Source organism: Nesoenas mayeri (genome assembly GCF_963082525.1).
Source record: "Nesoenas mayeri genome assembly, chromosome: 3".
Lineage (NCBI taxonomy): Eukaryota > Metazoa > Chordata > Aves > Columbiformes > Columbidae > Nesoenas > Nesoenas mayeri.
Window position 1 is genome coordinate 35695825 of NC_137544.1, and position 16545 is coordinate 35712369.

Sequence of the window (16545 nt, forward strand, 5' to 3'; positions counted from 1 at the left end):
TTCAAACCCATCAAGCTTTCATATCCTTTCCCCCCAAATTTGTTATATAAAGCTCACTTTTTGTGACCTTAAGAACTCACAGGAGCTTCAGATTATGTGAATCTTGTTTTATTTTTCATTATATAAGAACCATCGCTTCTCTGTGCATGTCCTGAGTAATCATCTTGATTAAATGAAGCTTGTTTAAGGATCAGAAAAAAAATAAATAGTGCACCTATATTTCTATAGCTCCCTAATTTCCCTCCAGCTTCTACCTACTTTTTCACTTTTTTTTTTTCTAACAGCAGCTGTTTGCAAATGATGGTTTCTATTACTAATACACATGTGCATCTGTATCATTTCTGCCAAAACATTGTTTCTGTTTTCCCCCGGGAATATCTGATTTCTTCCTCAAAATTATCTCCTGTCTCTTCCCCACATTAAGTCAGGAATTTTGAGCAGAGTTTCAATTGATTCACCTATTACAGTGCACACCATCTTGGTCCAGAACAATGTATAGATCAGGAATACCACCTAAAACCACTCTCAGGAGCTAAGTGGACCTATATTAAAACCTTGTGGTCGTGTAAAAACCAGACACAACATCTGAGGTGCAGAACAGTAAAAAAAAGTATTGATTTTGATATATCAAGTCAATTTGTGCTTCTGCTTCCAAAGCAGAGCTATGAATGGTTAGCCCTTAACTACCCATCTGGGAACAAAAAGATTTTCCTCTTGACTTTTTTCCTCTTTTATTATTCCCTCCATCTTCAAAGCCTTCATGTAGTAACTGGCTAGTGTCCCACCTTCCCTTGCCAAGGAAGCTCGAACATATTCCTTCAGATGGCTAAAAAGGTCATTATGGTTTGAAAGAAAACATTTCTTCTACCCAGGAGCTCAGCACACCATGTCCCCATTTCTTCAGTCTGCTGCCAATAGTGAGAAGTGAGATTGCTTTTCAAGCCCACAGCTCAATAACGAACAGTTTTGTATGTCTACTACAAAAGATCAGGAAGCCAGACCCACTTTTTTATTTAATACGTGGACCCAGATTCTCAGCTGGTATAAGCTAAGGCAGCTCTACTGGTGTGAAGAAAAATATACTGATTAACACCTGCCAAAGTTCTGCTCTACATATTATGTTTGCAGAGTAAATGGCATAAATCACGGAAACTGTACTTATTTTTTCCATTTGAGACATTCTTCCTCCAGCACACCCTGGGAAAACATTGTTGCTTTTGCTAAAGTGCTAAGAATTCAATTAAAAAAAAAATTTAAAAGTAGGGCCAAAGTGCTTCCATAAAACTCAAGAACTTTTCTAGCACCACCGTTCATCACATTTACCTCCACAGCCACAGAGACAAGGGGATAAATTGTTCCTCATCTAGAGTTTTTCTCTCCTGTCTATTATTGCTTTAACTTATCAAATCTGGATGTATATGCAAAAAGAGAGATGCACACACATATGGTACACTCTCCCTCACGTTATGCACCTCTCCCTTTCTCTCTGGTGTACAGGGCTCAGGCTACTGGAATTCCCATTAGTTCAGTCTATCCAAATGGCCAGATGATTCATCAGTAGAAAAGGAAAACCTCTAAACTTTGCCTGTCTTTCAGGGAACTTTATTTTTTGAAAGTGTTGCACATCGAAAAATCTCCACATGTTGCTAACTTTTATTGAATTAACCCATCTTCCATAATAATAGCACAGAAACTACATTTCTGCACCTTTAAACAGGTAATGTCAAGGGTTTTTAGAGCTGAAAATTGACTCTGCTCTTTGGTCTTACATTGAAGTTCACATGTTCAGCAATGTGCTGCTTATACAACATTTTGGAGTATGGATGCAACTTTACGAAAATGAAAGCTACTTGCTGGTAAATCATTAATGCTTTGATTCTTTTTTTTTTTTTTTTTTTTTTAAAGTAGGCATGCAAATCACTGCAACATTCACAGTGAGCAAACAAGTACTCCCACGCTGTGAGAGAAGATAGGGATATGTACAAGGTGATAGCACAGCTAGTTTACTTTGAACCTCAGATTAAATAAGCATTTTTACTGTTTAATGGATACCTGAGCTGGCAAAATGAGGGAAAAGAAGGGAAGGGAAGGCAAGGCAAGGCAAGGCAAGGGAAATTCTGAAAAAGACTCTAAATAGTCTTTCCAGTCACTCCTGCGTGCCTGGGAGAGGGGAAGAGGGAAGTGAAGATAGAAAGGGATTCTCCCCTCATGTTGTTACAGTCTGCCCACGAGCAGAGAAACGCCTTCCAACAAACAGTGTGTTGAAACGGATATACTCCCAAGATTTCCAGTTCCTACACACAAACCTCTGCCATCCTAATAAAATAAAATAAAATAATTAAAAAACAAAACAAAACAAACAAACAACAACAAAAACCACAAACAAACAAAACTGGCAACAACAAGAATTCTCACTGCTCCAGATTAATCTTCCCCAGCATGCTCCAGTTGCTCAGGCTGCAGCTGAATAAGCTCTGGTAGCCTCAGAAAAAATCCAGGCTATGCTAGATGCAAAACAAATCCTAGCTGGGACCAGGAATTCAGAAGCAACTGAGGACTGCTGACGTGCCTAGTTCATGCAGCGCCTGATATTCAAACTAATTGCTTTCCTAATTCCCAGAGGCATCAGCAGGACTCAAACAGCTTGCTGGTTTTTGGCCATCCTAACAAGTTCATTCATGATGATCTGGACCTTGCACAATAAATTTCTGTCATCCAGGGCAGGATTATGCCCCAAACCACAGCCAGGACTGGTAAACTGGATCACCTAATGGGAGACCTCCTGCTGATGTCACCCAGACTCACAGAATCACAGAATCACAGAATGTCAGGGATTGGAAGGGACCTCAGAAGATCATCTAGTCCAATCCCCCTGCCGGAGCAGGAACACCTAGATGAGGTTACACAGGAAGGCGTCCAGGCGGGTTTTGAATGTCTCCAGAGTAGGAGACTCCACAACATCCCTGGGCAGCCTGTTTCAGTGTTCTGTCACCCTCACTGAGAAGTTTCTTGTTGGACTCTTCTCTGTGTGCTCAAACATCTGTACAGCCCCCACAAAAGCAAAGATTCCCATCCCCCTCTGGCATGGCCCTTGCCTCACAGATGCCCTCTCAGTTCCCCGAGAATCCATCTGCTCCACCTGGGCACTGTCAGGGCACAGATGCAGCAAGTAAATACTCAATGTCTAGGGAGACCTGGTGGGAAGTTTGGACCTCCATGGTGGTTTACCTTCAGAGCCATGCAGCTGTTTGAAGGTCACTGTTCCAGCTCTTTCACATCCAGACCTTTTTTTTTTTTCTTCCCTGCTGCCCGGGAAATATTACGTTTGAGGGCTCAGTCAGCACCAAAGTTTTATTTGTACATTTTATTCTTCCCCCTCGTTACCCAGTTCATGTTTTCCTCCTGCTGTTTCTTTGCCCTCATGAACTCAGAAGCCTGAAACTAACACTTATTTCAAAAGTGGTGGTACAGCTATCAGCTGAAAGCAAGGTTTTTTTCCAAGCCTTGAACATCTGTCAGCAAACATTATGGAGGAGTGATTGTTTCCCTAACAGGTTGTGTGGAAAAACACAGTGGTGCTGCTCTCCCCTCTCCACAATCTTCCTCAGATTTGATAAAACCAGGCCTGCCATTCACCTAAGGCCTATGATATGGATGAACAGGGATCTTTGTTAAATGAAAATGAAGGGAAACATTTTAAGGAGTAGGACCTACAGCTAAAGGGACTACAAGAAAAAAAAACAACAACAAAAAACAAACAAAAACCAAACCTGTTCTGTCTAGCTTAAAGGACAGAAATTATTGTGGCAGATGCTACTATCAAATCGACAAGACATAACCTCATTTATTATTCATTGTATTGTCACTGATGAGAAAATGAATGAAAGTAATAAACAAAATCAAGTTTCAAAAGAGGAGTCCTGAAAATAGATGTGTGATGTACCCCTCTGGGCATGTGCTGGCGGCTTGCAGGACCAGTTCTTGCCCAACACCTTGCACGTGAGAACCCCCAGTGATGAAAGATCATCAGAACGTACAGACCTTTAACACATCTGCGGACACGTGTCTTAGGTTAGCCTTTCGTTTACTTCCCTCTTTTAGTTGGAGATACAAGGTGCAAAGAAATAAGCTGCACAACTTATTAGACCCAGGAGAATAACCTGATCTCAGGTGCTGGAGCAATCCTGGGTTTTAACTGTGAAGTATTTGACTAAGTATAGTTTATTTAACCTTGAGGACCTTTCATGAAGGTGCTCTGTGTTCTGCTGCAGCAAAGGGAAAGTAAACATTGTTCCTTTATTAAAATCATTTATTCTTGTGAGTGTCTTTCCTTAGGGTATAAGTGACCCGTACACTCCAGGCATCACTTCTTATTGCACATGCATGATGATTTTGCACTTGAACAGCAAATGTTTTGATTTAAAGAGAGATTTCCCCCAAATCCAGGGCTGCTACGGCAGGTCCACAGAGTACTTTGTGCCTGCTCCTCCCTGTTTACAGATATGATCCAAAGCACACTAAAAACAGTGAGTGACTTCCCATGCACTCTGTTGGGCTTTAGAGCAGGATAACTACACATTTGTCTCTTTGACTCTCCAGTGAATTCAGGACCAGACCTTCCCAAAATTGGAAATTGCCTAAAACAGGTTGACTGAAACTTGCACGATCTTGGCTTGGAGCAGTCATCTTTGCCACACCAGTAGATTAATGGGAGAACTTGATGCTCATGGTGTTTTTACTGATAAATATTTGCTGGCACGAACAGTGTAATCCTCAAAAGCTGGCTTGCTGAGCCGCAAAATGTTTGCAGAGTCAGGGGAACTCTAATAGGGATTGCTGCTCCTCAAGGATACAACAAGAGTCGGGACTATGTGGAGACAGCAATGGTGAAGGGAAGTGTCAGGGAAGGAAGGTGGGATGGTGGGAAGGGAAAGGATCATCCCAACCATGTTCATTCCTCTTCTCACTTAGTTCTGTAACTGGAGTTCTGTTGTACCAGCGAGGTCCACCCACTCTCACTGCTCTCTGTGTCCCAGTGCCAGAGAAGTGCTAGCATTAGTAGATAACATATTTGTTTTGAATTGCCTGTGCCATAAATAATACAAAGACATGTTACTATGTTCTGGGACTGAGTCTCTCCATTTACTAAAATAACAGCAAAAAAGGAAAAGGAAAGATGTGACGGTTTCACCCACACAGTGTGCCTGCACACCACTTGCTCCCTTTTTCCTGTACCAGAAAGCATCAAGCTTTGACTGGATTTCTATTCTGGGTGCCAGATCAGACCTGTAGCAGTGCTGAAGATGTTCAAACTGTGCCTGCACTGTGTGACCTGTGCCCAGCACTGGTAAGTGCTGCTCCACCTGAGGTGGAGGTTAAAGCACTTTGGCAACTGACTTCTAGGGGAGCACCAGCAGCCTGGTGCTCGCGCCTCTGAGTTGGTAACTCATATGCCTTTTCCATCAAATTTTCTTAGCCTCTACATGTGATGTAGCAGAGTCAAATGCAGACAGTATTTCCAGGTCAGGTCATTAATCCATTCCTTCCTTGTCCCGCTGAGGTGCACATATAATGCTGTTACAGTATCTGTGTTTCCAAAACTACTTTGCCTTTGGTCACTATGCTGAGCTTTCCAGCCAAGGTAACACTTGACTCCACGTGAGCGGTCCTTCAGCCGTCAGGCACAGCTGTCCTCAGTAGGAACGAGCAGAGCCTTCTTTTATGCCTGCATTCTCAACCCTTCCTCAGCAGGCAGAACAGAAAATGTGGCTTTGGTATTTTTTTCCATGAAGTCTTAAATGCCAAAATAAATTCTAGGAAAAGTTAAATTTGAAAGGCTCTGAAGGGTTGACAAAGCTGTTCTCCCCCATCTTCTACTTGCTCCCAGAAAGATGAGAGCTGAATTTTTGCATGGGATGCCAGAATCAGTTTAATTCAGCAGAAGCCTTTAGACTGAGAGAAAAATGCAAATTCAGACAGTTTTCTGCATGAGAAAAAGTGAATCATTGCTGCCTTTATTGCTCATTCCATTTATTAAAACTGCTGGGCCAAGATTTATTTGTAATGAACTCTGATCAATCACAGCCAGTGATTTCACAATTCATGTTAGTACCGTAGGCATTTGTTGTACTGCAAACAGCTCATTTGCTTATTTTCTGGAAGTATTTTTTTTAAATCTGCCTTAAAATTGGTCACACAGACCTCTATGGGATTTTTAAAGCTAAGTATTTTTGTTCCCATGGATAGAGGCCATATGTCAAAACCCTTTATTGTCACCAAAGACAAAACCAAAAAACCTCTCTTATTCTGCTAAGTCTTTTCCTTTTCTTGTTCTTTTGTTTGTTTGTTTTGTTGTTTGTTGGGGTTTTTTTTTGTGGTTTTATTTTTTTTTTATGTTTACTGTGCCTTACTGTGATTCTGTGACATCCTGCCTTACTAAACCATATTTCATCCTTCTGTTTTCTCTGATATGAATGTGTGTGTAAGGTAAACAACATACGTTACAGATGGGAAAAGATAACACATAAATCAAACTGTATGCCAAAACAGAGACAATCATAATGAAGGTTGTAGAACCATGTGTCTGCACTGTATCTTTCTTTTTTTTTAAAAAAAAAAAAGGGCTGTGAAGAAGAAATCAATAGGCTTGGTCTTTAACCAAAAAAGCTAAAATGCTTTAAAAGCTTTTCAGTGGAACTGGAGCTTTTGGACTGGCTGTTCAAATGGCAAACTGTATATTAAAGAGTGCCAGCACAAAAAATGAACCCTCTTGCCCATTTTTTTTCTGGGATTTTGTTCTTGGTTTTTCCCTCATAAGTATTTTACGTTTTAGAAACACAATAAATGGCTCATCAGGAAATGCACTTCAGGACAACTATTGCATGCTTCAGGTAGTCTAAGCAAAGCTATAATCAGACATAAATAGGCTGACTGTTGTGTATTTTGCTTAATGATATGGATAAGCCTTTAAAAAAAAAGAATGAAATAGACGCCTTATCAGCTTGGAAAGAGATGTGCCCTAGGGTTTGTAACTCTGACAGATCTTAGGCAGACAAACAAATTCTTCATCTGTCCCACAACCATAGAGTCTGGCTGAGGATTTTTTCCGGCTTCTCGCTTGCAGAGCAAAGCAGAAAGGCTGCAGCCAGCTCCTTCGCTTTCTCCCTGTGTTCCCCGGGATCCAGGACAACTCCAGAGGGGCGTTTACTTTGGTTTTCTGAAACAATTTTAAAACAGCTGCTTGAAGACAACTGAGCAAAGTGTTACAGAAATGGCAACCAGGTGGGGATCACATCGTGTGGTGCTGGCACCTGATGCCCATTTGGGACCTGGCTGCAGGTGCTTCTGGAGCAGCGGTGAAAGCCCCCGGCTCAGGGTGGGTGGCCAGTGCGGGGCTTTGCTCACAGCCCAGGTAACCCTGTCTCAGTATCCTTTTCCTCTCCCAGGCAGCTTATGAAAGGCACATCACTCTTTAAAGAAATTAATTGTACTACATATCTGTACAAAGCACTGCTTTAAGAGGAGTTTCTTGCCAAGCCTCCCCTACTTCTTTTACCTTGCCGTCTGGTATGACACAGCCTCATCTTACTTAAGAAACCATGGCAATTGGATAATTCTGTACAGCTGCTGTATTTTAGTTATTCTCCTCACCTTTTTTCCTTGTTTACTCTCTCAGTGACTGTGTTGAGGCTGCCTGAACAGCTGACAGCAGCGGTATCTAATGGTGTAACAGAAGGAGGACAGGACAAGCACTTAGGTTATTCATCTCCTTGCCTACTTGGAGGCTGAACTGTAGCCAAGATACAAATTTGGGGGATGTTGGACTTTCTATGTCCTCTGCCTCCACAGTTCATTTAAATACCTGTTTGCATCCCCATAGACTTCAGCATTAATAATGTCAACCAGTTCTGTGAAATAATGGGTATCCACTAGTAATTTGAATAAACTCTTAGGGAATGTAACTGCAGTCCCAGCCTCCCTGTGAGGAGCCTGGCTTCAGCTAAGCCTCAAGCAGTGATTTGTCCCCTCTGCGTCTGGGAAGATGGGCTGGAGTGACACTGGGAGCAGAGAGAAGTTTCCAGCTTGCCCCTGAGCTGTGATCGGGGTACGGCCACCTTCTTAGTGAGCTGAGTTTCACTCTCCCTTTGACACCTGCCCATCACCCCGAGATGCACAGACCAAACCCAGGTACCTGGCAGTTTTAGCTTGTGACTTGGGCTTTCTACTAGTTTACATTCACCTAATGCTACCAGCACAGTCAATTACTTCAAAAAGAAAATAAAACTTACAAAAAAATTAAAATACTTAAAATCTTATGTAAGAGAAATATTTACACAGCAGAAACTTATTAAACAGATAGATCCATCTATCTAAATCACTAATATTTGCTTTTGTATAGTAGTACTCTAGCACTTCAGAGATTTGAAAAAAAACCCCACATGTTGGCAGCAAAATGCATGGTTGTGCTTGTACTATAGAGAATAATGACTGTTTCCAGACACCAAATCAGAGACACTCCTCTGTTTTTCTTTTTAATATCACTGCTTAAGGATATCACTTGATATGGGAATACTTGCACATGGCTAAAATTCTGATTCATTCTTGCTTTTACAAAATGTAATTATCTGTCAGATATAGAATTTTTCTGCATTTCTTTAATGTTTCCTGCTGACTCTTTAGGAAAAACCTACATTTTTCTCTTATTTTTTAGAGTGTTTTAGAGAGAAAGGATTTACTTTCTAAAATATTAGCATAAACACTATAAATTTCACCCTGAGAATTTGCTGTGGGTGCCAGATCTGCAGCTGTAGCCACAGTGTGACCAGATGTCTGGGGGCAAAAGAGAGGACAACTGCTTCTGCTTAGCAGGATTCCAGAACTGACACCAGCACTTTGACAAAGCCAAGTGATATATAACTAGAGTAAAAACTACTTCCATTTTAGGCACTCCTTTTCTCCAAGAGTAGCCTGTTTAAGTCTAATGGCACAGACTGGCTGAGAGGGAGTAGTGCAAACAGAATCATTCCCGACGCAGATGCAGAATGCCATTGCCAAGTTACGAGATAGCTCTCCTAAACCTCTTCTGTCACGGGTAAGCCCCTTGTCACTTGGGTAATCTCATTAATTTCCTCGAAGAAATACAGGCAGTCAAAGAGCCTGGAGTATTTGTACCTACCGTCATTTTTCAATTTGGGAAATAGAGAAAGATTATATGGGCTTTTATGGAACATAAGTCATTAGGTAGACAACAGCCTCTGTACTGGAAATTTGGACTTTGCCGCTCTTCTTGGAACTAATGGTGGCTGTATTTGACCTGAACTGAGCCCTGCTTGGCAAATACTGTGTCTGACTCGGTGACAGAAAGGTCAGACATGAGGAAGCACCTTGTACTGTGAGAGTCTCATCAGTTTTGTATTCCAGGGTTCATAGTTCTCCATTGTCTGAGATAGACAGGTATAGACAGATAAACAGACAGAGCTTGGATACAGATTCAGGCCAAGTCAGAAACCCCCAGTTCTCACTCGGATGCTCAGCTTTATTTAGAGAACAGGAAAACTCATAAATTTTTCAATGAAGTGCAGCTGAATTTTTAATGTGTAACAAAACAACTGAGTCTTGGGTGGTTTGGAACGTAACAATCTCAAATCTGAAAGCATTTTATATGAAACATGCAGATCTATTTTAAAACAAACATTGCAATAAATTCAATGCTGAAGTTGTTGAGCAGTGTAATAGATTTAACTTCCTCCGCTATCAAATGAACTGTTTACATGGGACATTTAGCCTGAGACCCCACAAACAAAATAAAAGAGAAGGCAAAATTGCTTTATCCTTCTCCACTTTTTCAGAGCATTACTTGTGAGCCTCATGAAAATCCATAGGAACTGACACAACTGTTTTAATGCTCCCCATTGCCTTTTTGCCTTCACTTTTGCAAATTGACCTCCTACTCTATTATTTGCCTCAATATCACCAGTGACATTAATTAAGCGTTTAGGCTCCCCTGCTCGCCAAGTTTAACAAACAAGCATGGAGACTAAAAGCTCATTTGCTCAAAGGGGCATATTTTCCCATTCAGAGCCAAGTTTTAGGCTAATCCATTGTGAAAACATTAGCATAAAAAGAGCAGTTTTGCAATGGAAATCTGAACACTTGGTGTTTTCTCTATATTCTACAATGATAATGTAGTGTCCTGTTCTTTCTCATCTTCAGTCTTAACTCTTGCTTTTACAAAGATCAGACAAGTTCCATATGACTGCAAGGCAACAAACATAATTTATTTGTGTCTTAATCCTAGAAACCTTGTTCAGTACAAACTCCTACTGTTTCCTGGAAGGTTTTGCCAAGCAAGGACTCAGGACAGAGTGAGGGGATCTTCTCCAGGCACAGGTCTGAGCAGACTTCATAGGGTAAGGGGTGGTCACCAGCATATCTGGCTGAGAATAAGCTCACTAAGGGGCAACTCGTCCGAAGATGCATGTCCCATATTCAAAAGGAAAGCAAGCTCCAAGGTAGCATTTATGATCAGAAAAGAGAGGACAAACCACTTGGACCAAGGTAACAGACAAGCACCAGGATCCCTGAATTTCAGTGCAGGAGATCATAGGTTCCTGCTTCTCTTCAGGCAGAGAAGAGGCTTTGATGTGACTTCACATGTCCTATGCAAGCCCAAAACTCTGGCCCTTGATGAGTTTGGTCTCTTAACAAATTACCAAAACTTCTTTCATCCTAATGTAGGAAAGGCTTACAGTATTGCCATGCCCTACACGCAGCATACCTTTAGCCCATGGTTTAGTTGCCAATCAGATAAGGAAAGCAGCAAAGACAATTCTGAGGTGCATCAGGGATTTGCTCTTGTAATGGCCTTTTTGATATCTTCAAGGCAGCATCTCTCCAGTGTTTTCCCCTTAGCATAACAGTGCAGTTTGTAACAGGGGTCATAAGGGTTGGGTGTCTGAAGTTGTTTTCATTGTAGGAGTATACTGACACTGTAGAAATGAGAACTGTGAGATAATTCAGTCTTAATAAAAATCCAAACACTTCAGTAAATGCACAAACATTTTGACTGTAGTTAGCATAACTTCTTTTGGAACAGACTGGCAACGTCAGTGTGCAGAACAGCAGTGCCCCTTCACAAGCAATTGTTTGCTGCCATAAATTAACTTCCCTTTTTCTCTCTTAATTATAAATATTAATCTGAGTAATTCTAAAAAGCCCAACAGATAATTTTGCCTTACAAATAACCCTAAAAAAGCCTGACAAAACTATGGTAATGTAGCATCATCAAGCAACATGGATGTTTAGCTGTGACATTTCTGAATCAGTTTCAGTATTTTGATCAGGGGCAGTGCAATAGATGGTCAAACAGGAGTGATTTCAGCAGACCATAGACTGTTTGAGCTGTATGTGTGGTACATTCTTGAGACAGCAGACCCAAGAGGTCTTTCTGAATATCTGTTTGACACTGACAGATAAAGAATGCTGGGAATATAAGGCACCAGCTCATCTATGAAATAACACAACACAACAGCCTCAAGCTGAGAAGGATTTTACCATTCCCAGATGAATTTCTGCAGTTCAGCATGCTGTCCCCTAAACCTGCTTCATCACCCTTTGTCAGATTAGGCAGTGATATAAAGTCTGCCACAGAAACCGGCTGGAGAAATTATGACTGGTATCTAAAAATAACCATCTGCCTTTTTTGGTGCACAAGTCCAGCAGCACTCAGGGAGAGCCCAGGAAAATGAAAGCACAGAGCAACCTCCTCCTCCTCCTCTTTGGCATGGGGCAGCCCCGGACAGTTTCACTTTCCACTTCCCAGTTTGCTTGTGGAGTAGCCAGGGCTGGTGATCTGTGTCTCACCTGGCACAGAGACACGGACAGAGGACGCTTTCAGTACGGCTGCCGACATGTGCAAATAGATGACGGGCAAGAAAAGACTGTTCTTCTCTTAGGCTCCCTTTCAGCCACAGGAAAATGATCTAATTCTCCTGACTGCTCACTAAGGTGGACATAAAGGCAGAAAATGATTTAACATGTAAAAACTCGCTGCAGGACCTTCCTAATTATTGATCCCTGCCCCTGTTTTTGAAACAAATCCTCCTTTCTTTGTTCCTTTTCTGTACTTAATTATAGTTTTTCTTGCCCCACCTAGGCTGATTCTGCCTATTTACCAAATATTTATTTTATTGATTTACATTGTGCAATATGTCAGATACCTGAAAGGAGTACCACATAAAATACAACCCAGTAAAATGTTTTTTAAGGATGATTAAGGTCTTTCCCTATCCACTGAGCTTTAGCAATCAAATGAGTGTAATTTGCTGCCTCTGCACTCAGAGTCTTCAAAGCAATTTGTGAATAAGTAGACTCCTCTCTCTTTACAATATGATGATGTAAGAAATTGAATGTAATGGAAATTACTCTGTTAAAGACAGATTATACCCCAGAAAGTTTACTTGACAGTGTTGTCATCACCAAATTTTACTACAATAACTTTGCAGCTAGGCGTGAGCTCTATCAGTAGCTGGAGACAGTGACAAAACTAGCTTTAAAGAGCATCAGGGCATTTAATCTATTTCCTAGTATTTTAATATAGATATAAGCTTATAGCACTTGTACAGTCAATCTCTTGAATATCCTGTGGTAAGTGAAGAATACTCAAAAAAGCCATAATTATATCACCTGAACATTTTAGTCAGTGGGCACAACCTTGTTGAAGTCAAGGAATCTGAAAGTCTGGCAGCTTTGGGGGAAGCTGCATGCTCACAGCTGGATGTGAGTTCAGGAGCTAACTCATAAGCTTCAGTTTCAAACCAGTGAAATCGTAACTGGGAGACAGGAGTTTCTGCAGCTGATGGCAGGAATTGCCACAGTCCCACACAGAGGGAGGAAATGAAGCACAGAGAAACACATCCTCCAAAAAAAATTGTAGGAGATTCAGGTCAGTAATCATCCACTTCATATCATAGATTAAGAAAGTAAAAAGAAATATGTGTTTCTATTTTCTGATGGTAAAATATGTATCTATAAAATGGTTGTCTGGGTTCCTGAGACCTGTAATCACATCACAACTGATAAACAATGGTTAATGAACATCTGCCCAGTAGGAACAGAAAAGCCAAGACACGTCTGACTTTTGAAGGTCCAGGAGTTGGTCCAAGTCACAGTTTGTAGCCCACGATACAGCACAGAAGAAACCCCGACTGTAAGGAAATCTAACCTACATTTTTACAAATGACTAATAGATCCGGATGCAAAATCTGAGCCCCTTATTAGGGGGCTTGGTTTTTTTGGGGTGATCAGTCCTTCTTGAAAAGAAGCTACACATCAAATGCCCCAAGCTGTACACCAAGCAACATTAGTCAGGTGTAAAATAAAATGCAAACATGTAAAACAGATGTGTGCATAGATGGCTACATGTGTATGTGCGTGTGCTTGCAGAACACATTCACTTAGAGTGAATTTGTAATGAGTTCATACGGAGTGGAGTGGAGTCATTTGGTAATACGGGAGACTCATAATAAGACAATGATGATTTAAATTAAGTGTGAACTACAAAAACGTTGTCAGCTAATTCCGAATAGCTACAATATTGCCTAAAATAATTGTTTGAGGATTAGAGGGATTAGCTGTTGAGATTCAGTATAAACAGATCACAGCAACAATGCAATTGCTCTTTGCTCCAGTATACACTCATGTTGTGACTGAAAATGTATGCAGAGCAAAAGGTCTGGAAAATACATGCAAAGGCAATGGTAATCAGTGGCTGGATGCTGGATTTCTCTTCTAACAGGACACCAGTATCCTGAGTAGGGGATATTCACCTCCTCATGTTTATTTCATTTGATCTTAGGCTGGTATGACAACCCTGGAAGACAGTATGTCAGTGAACCTATGCTAGGTATATATTCAGCCATGTCTACTCCACCTAAACCTCCTTATCTACAAGGCTTCAAGACTGGACAGTAAGCAGGAGGCAGCCATCTCCAGTGGCAAAAAGCTCAGCTCGTGCTGCATCAACAACAAGCAGGGATCACCTCGGAGGTAACCCAAAGTCTCTCTGATCTGTTCACATACATGTGCTTTTTTGAAACAAAGCTAAATCCTTGGAGTCAAAGTGCCTGTCTACAGGAAGAGTCTCTTTCTTGTTTGATCTTACAAGATAATAGTTACAGAGAACAACTGCAAACAACATGCAACATATTTACTGTATTTTTTGTTAGCTTTAGCCTCTCTGAAATGCCTGTAGCTCAGTTTTTGATACAGGCCTGTTGTGCAGCATTGCATGGGCAAAGAACCTGTCCAAGAGGTCTTGTAGGGGTACATTTCCTCCATGAAGAGCATGTACAACAAAAAACAGAGGATTTCAGCTATTCACATGCAAACTTACTGAGCTCTGAGGGGCATTCGTTTCAAATAAAATACCAATATTTGTGCTTTTCAAGTTGACAGAAAGTAATTTTGTTTCTTTTTAGTATTTTGTGGCAATTATAGAGAGGTTTCTTGGCTTTGGATTTGCTTTTAGAAGCCAGTTGATCTCCACTGTTTACTCCTGTCCAGTTAGATTATCTTTTATTGCGTAAGAGTACATAAAAATTTGAAAAACAAATGGAAATTCATCTATTAGCACTGTTAGAAAAAAGAAAGCAGCACAAACCCTGGATGTTTTAAACATCTCTTTCATCAGTCCACCCTCTCGTGTTGGACTGTGACCAATGAAATAACACAGTACATCAATCTTTTTCAAAAAACAATGTAATTCTTGTGATGTCTAGATGGCTTCTGGGATTTGAGACTATTTACTACAGTTTCTGAAATGTTAAGACAATGTTTATGTAAACGAAAATATTTATCTAGGTTACTGCTGTCAAGTACCCGCTGAGAAACATTTTACATTTATAGATGACCTTAAGCAACAATAGCAGCAGAAATTACCAGCAACCAGCATTTGGGACAGGCATAAAATGCTACATAAATCTAAAAAACAATAGTCCAGATTCTGCTGCTAGGGACCACCTGGTGCTCTTAGTTACACAGCTTTGATTCCCATTAGAAACACAGAATTTTGCCCTTGGATTAAAATGTTCAACCACAAACACTAAACTATAGCAGCTTTCCTGACAAACAACAATGCTATTTCATGTCATCAGTGACAAGTTTTACAGAAAGTTACTGTCTATCCTTTTAGTAAGTTGAAGACCTTTTTTTTTAGTATTCCAGTATATCAGAATTATCCGGTAACATCACAAAAATAAATTAAGATCAACTTGCCTTCCCTGGACTACTATGATATTGTAGGGCTGGAGGTCATATGAAATAAAGTCACAACTGTTTTCAGACCAAGGGATGGGGTTTCATTAGTCTTATAAAAGGATTTACCTGAGTGGAAAGAATAAAGACAGTTAATATATTTTAAGTGGACTAGTAAAACTCTTTTAAAACCATGAGTGGACAGTGTTGTTCAGAATTAAAGTAGTTTTATTCAATTCAATTTGTTCAACTTCTGAGTTATCAACTGATGATAAATGAGGGTTTGTTTCCATTTTGTAAAACTCAAAGAGGAAGACAGCATTTGAGATAGAGTTAAAGGTAGCCAGTGCTTTAAGGCCAGCATCCACTTCTGACACATGCTTTCTGGCTGAAACAATAGAAACACATGGAGAGGAGTTACGTATGCACATTTGTTTATCAGATAGAACCAATATAATTGCCATGAGTCTTCTTGGGAAATGGTGGTGGTGTTTTCATTGTTCTTCAGTCAAGAATAAATTGTAGTTTCAGGATGGTGGTCAGGGACCTCAAAGCAGCTCATGCACAGAGAGAAGAAAGTATGGAAGCAGAACCTCCAATCTCATCTCCATCCTTCTAACACAGAACTAACCTCTGAAGAACATTCTGCAAGATCGTCTTCTCTTTTTCTTCAGGCAGGTTTCCACAGCTTGGCAGACAGCTGCTGGGCTGAACATGTGTGCATTCATGTGGCTGCAGGATGGGACTGCACAGACTTGGCCACCACCAATTCTCTGCCACCTCTGCCAGCACAACTGCTGGTAGGCAAACCGATCAGGTTCAACGCAGCCGAAAAAAGAAAAACTCATTTTTTCTTAAGGCAGTCAGTTCCTCAGCCCAGAATGGACAGGTCCCGAAACACTCTGCTGGCAATGCAGGACAAGGGATGATGGGAGAACAAGCAGCAGCAGCAGAGGGTGGTTGGAGTTCCTCAGGTCACCATGCCTGGCATCAGGAACCTTTTCACCAGAGCACCATTCCGTTTTCATCCCAGTGCTCCTATTTATAATCTCTCATGCCATCACACACTTCCAACTTTGACATGACACCAAAGATGTCTTTATTCTCTCCATGTCTTTGCACAAAGTCATTATGCTCACACCTCTAATTATTATGTGACTCTTCACCTAGTACATTCCTTTCGGGTGACAATTTTTCTGCCAAAGTGATTCATACCAAAAGCATCTCCCACGGTGCTCATACCAATGTGAGAGAAAGAGAAAGCCTTCCTCAGTCTGTGGAGCACTGTGCTGC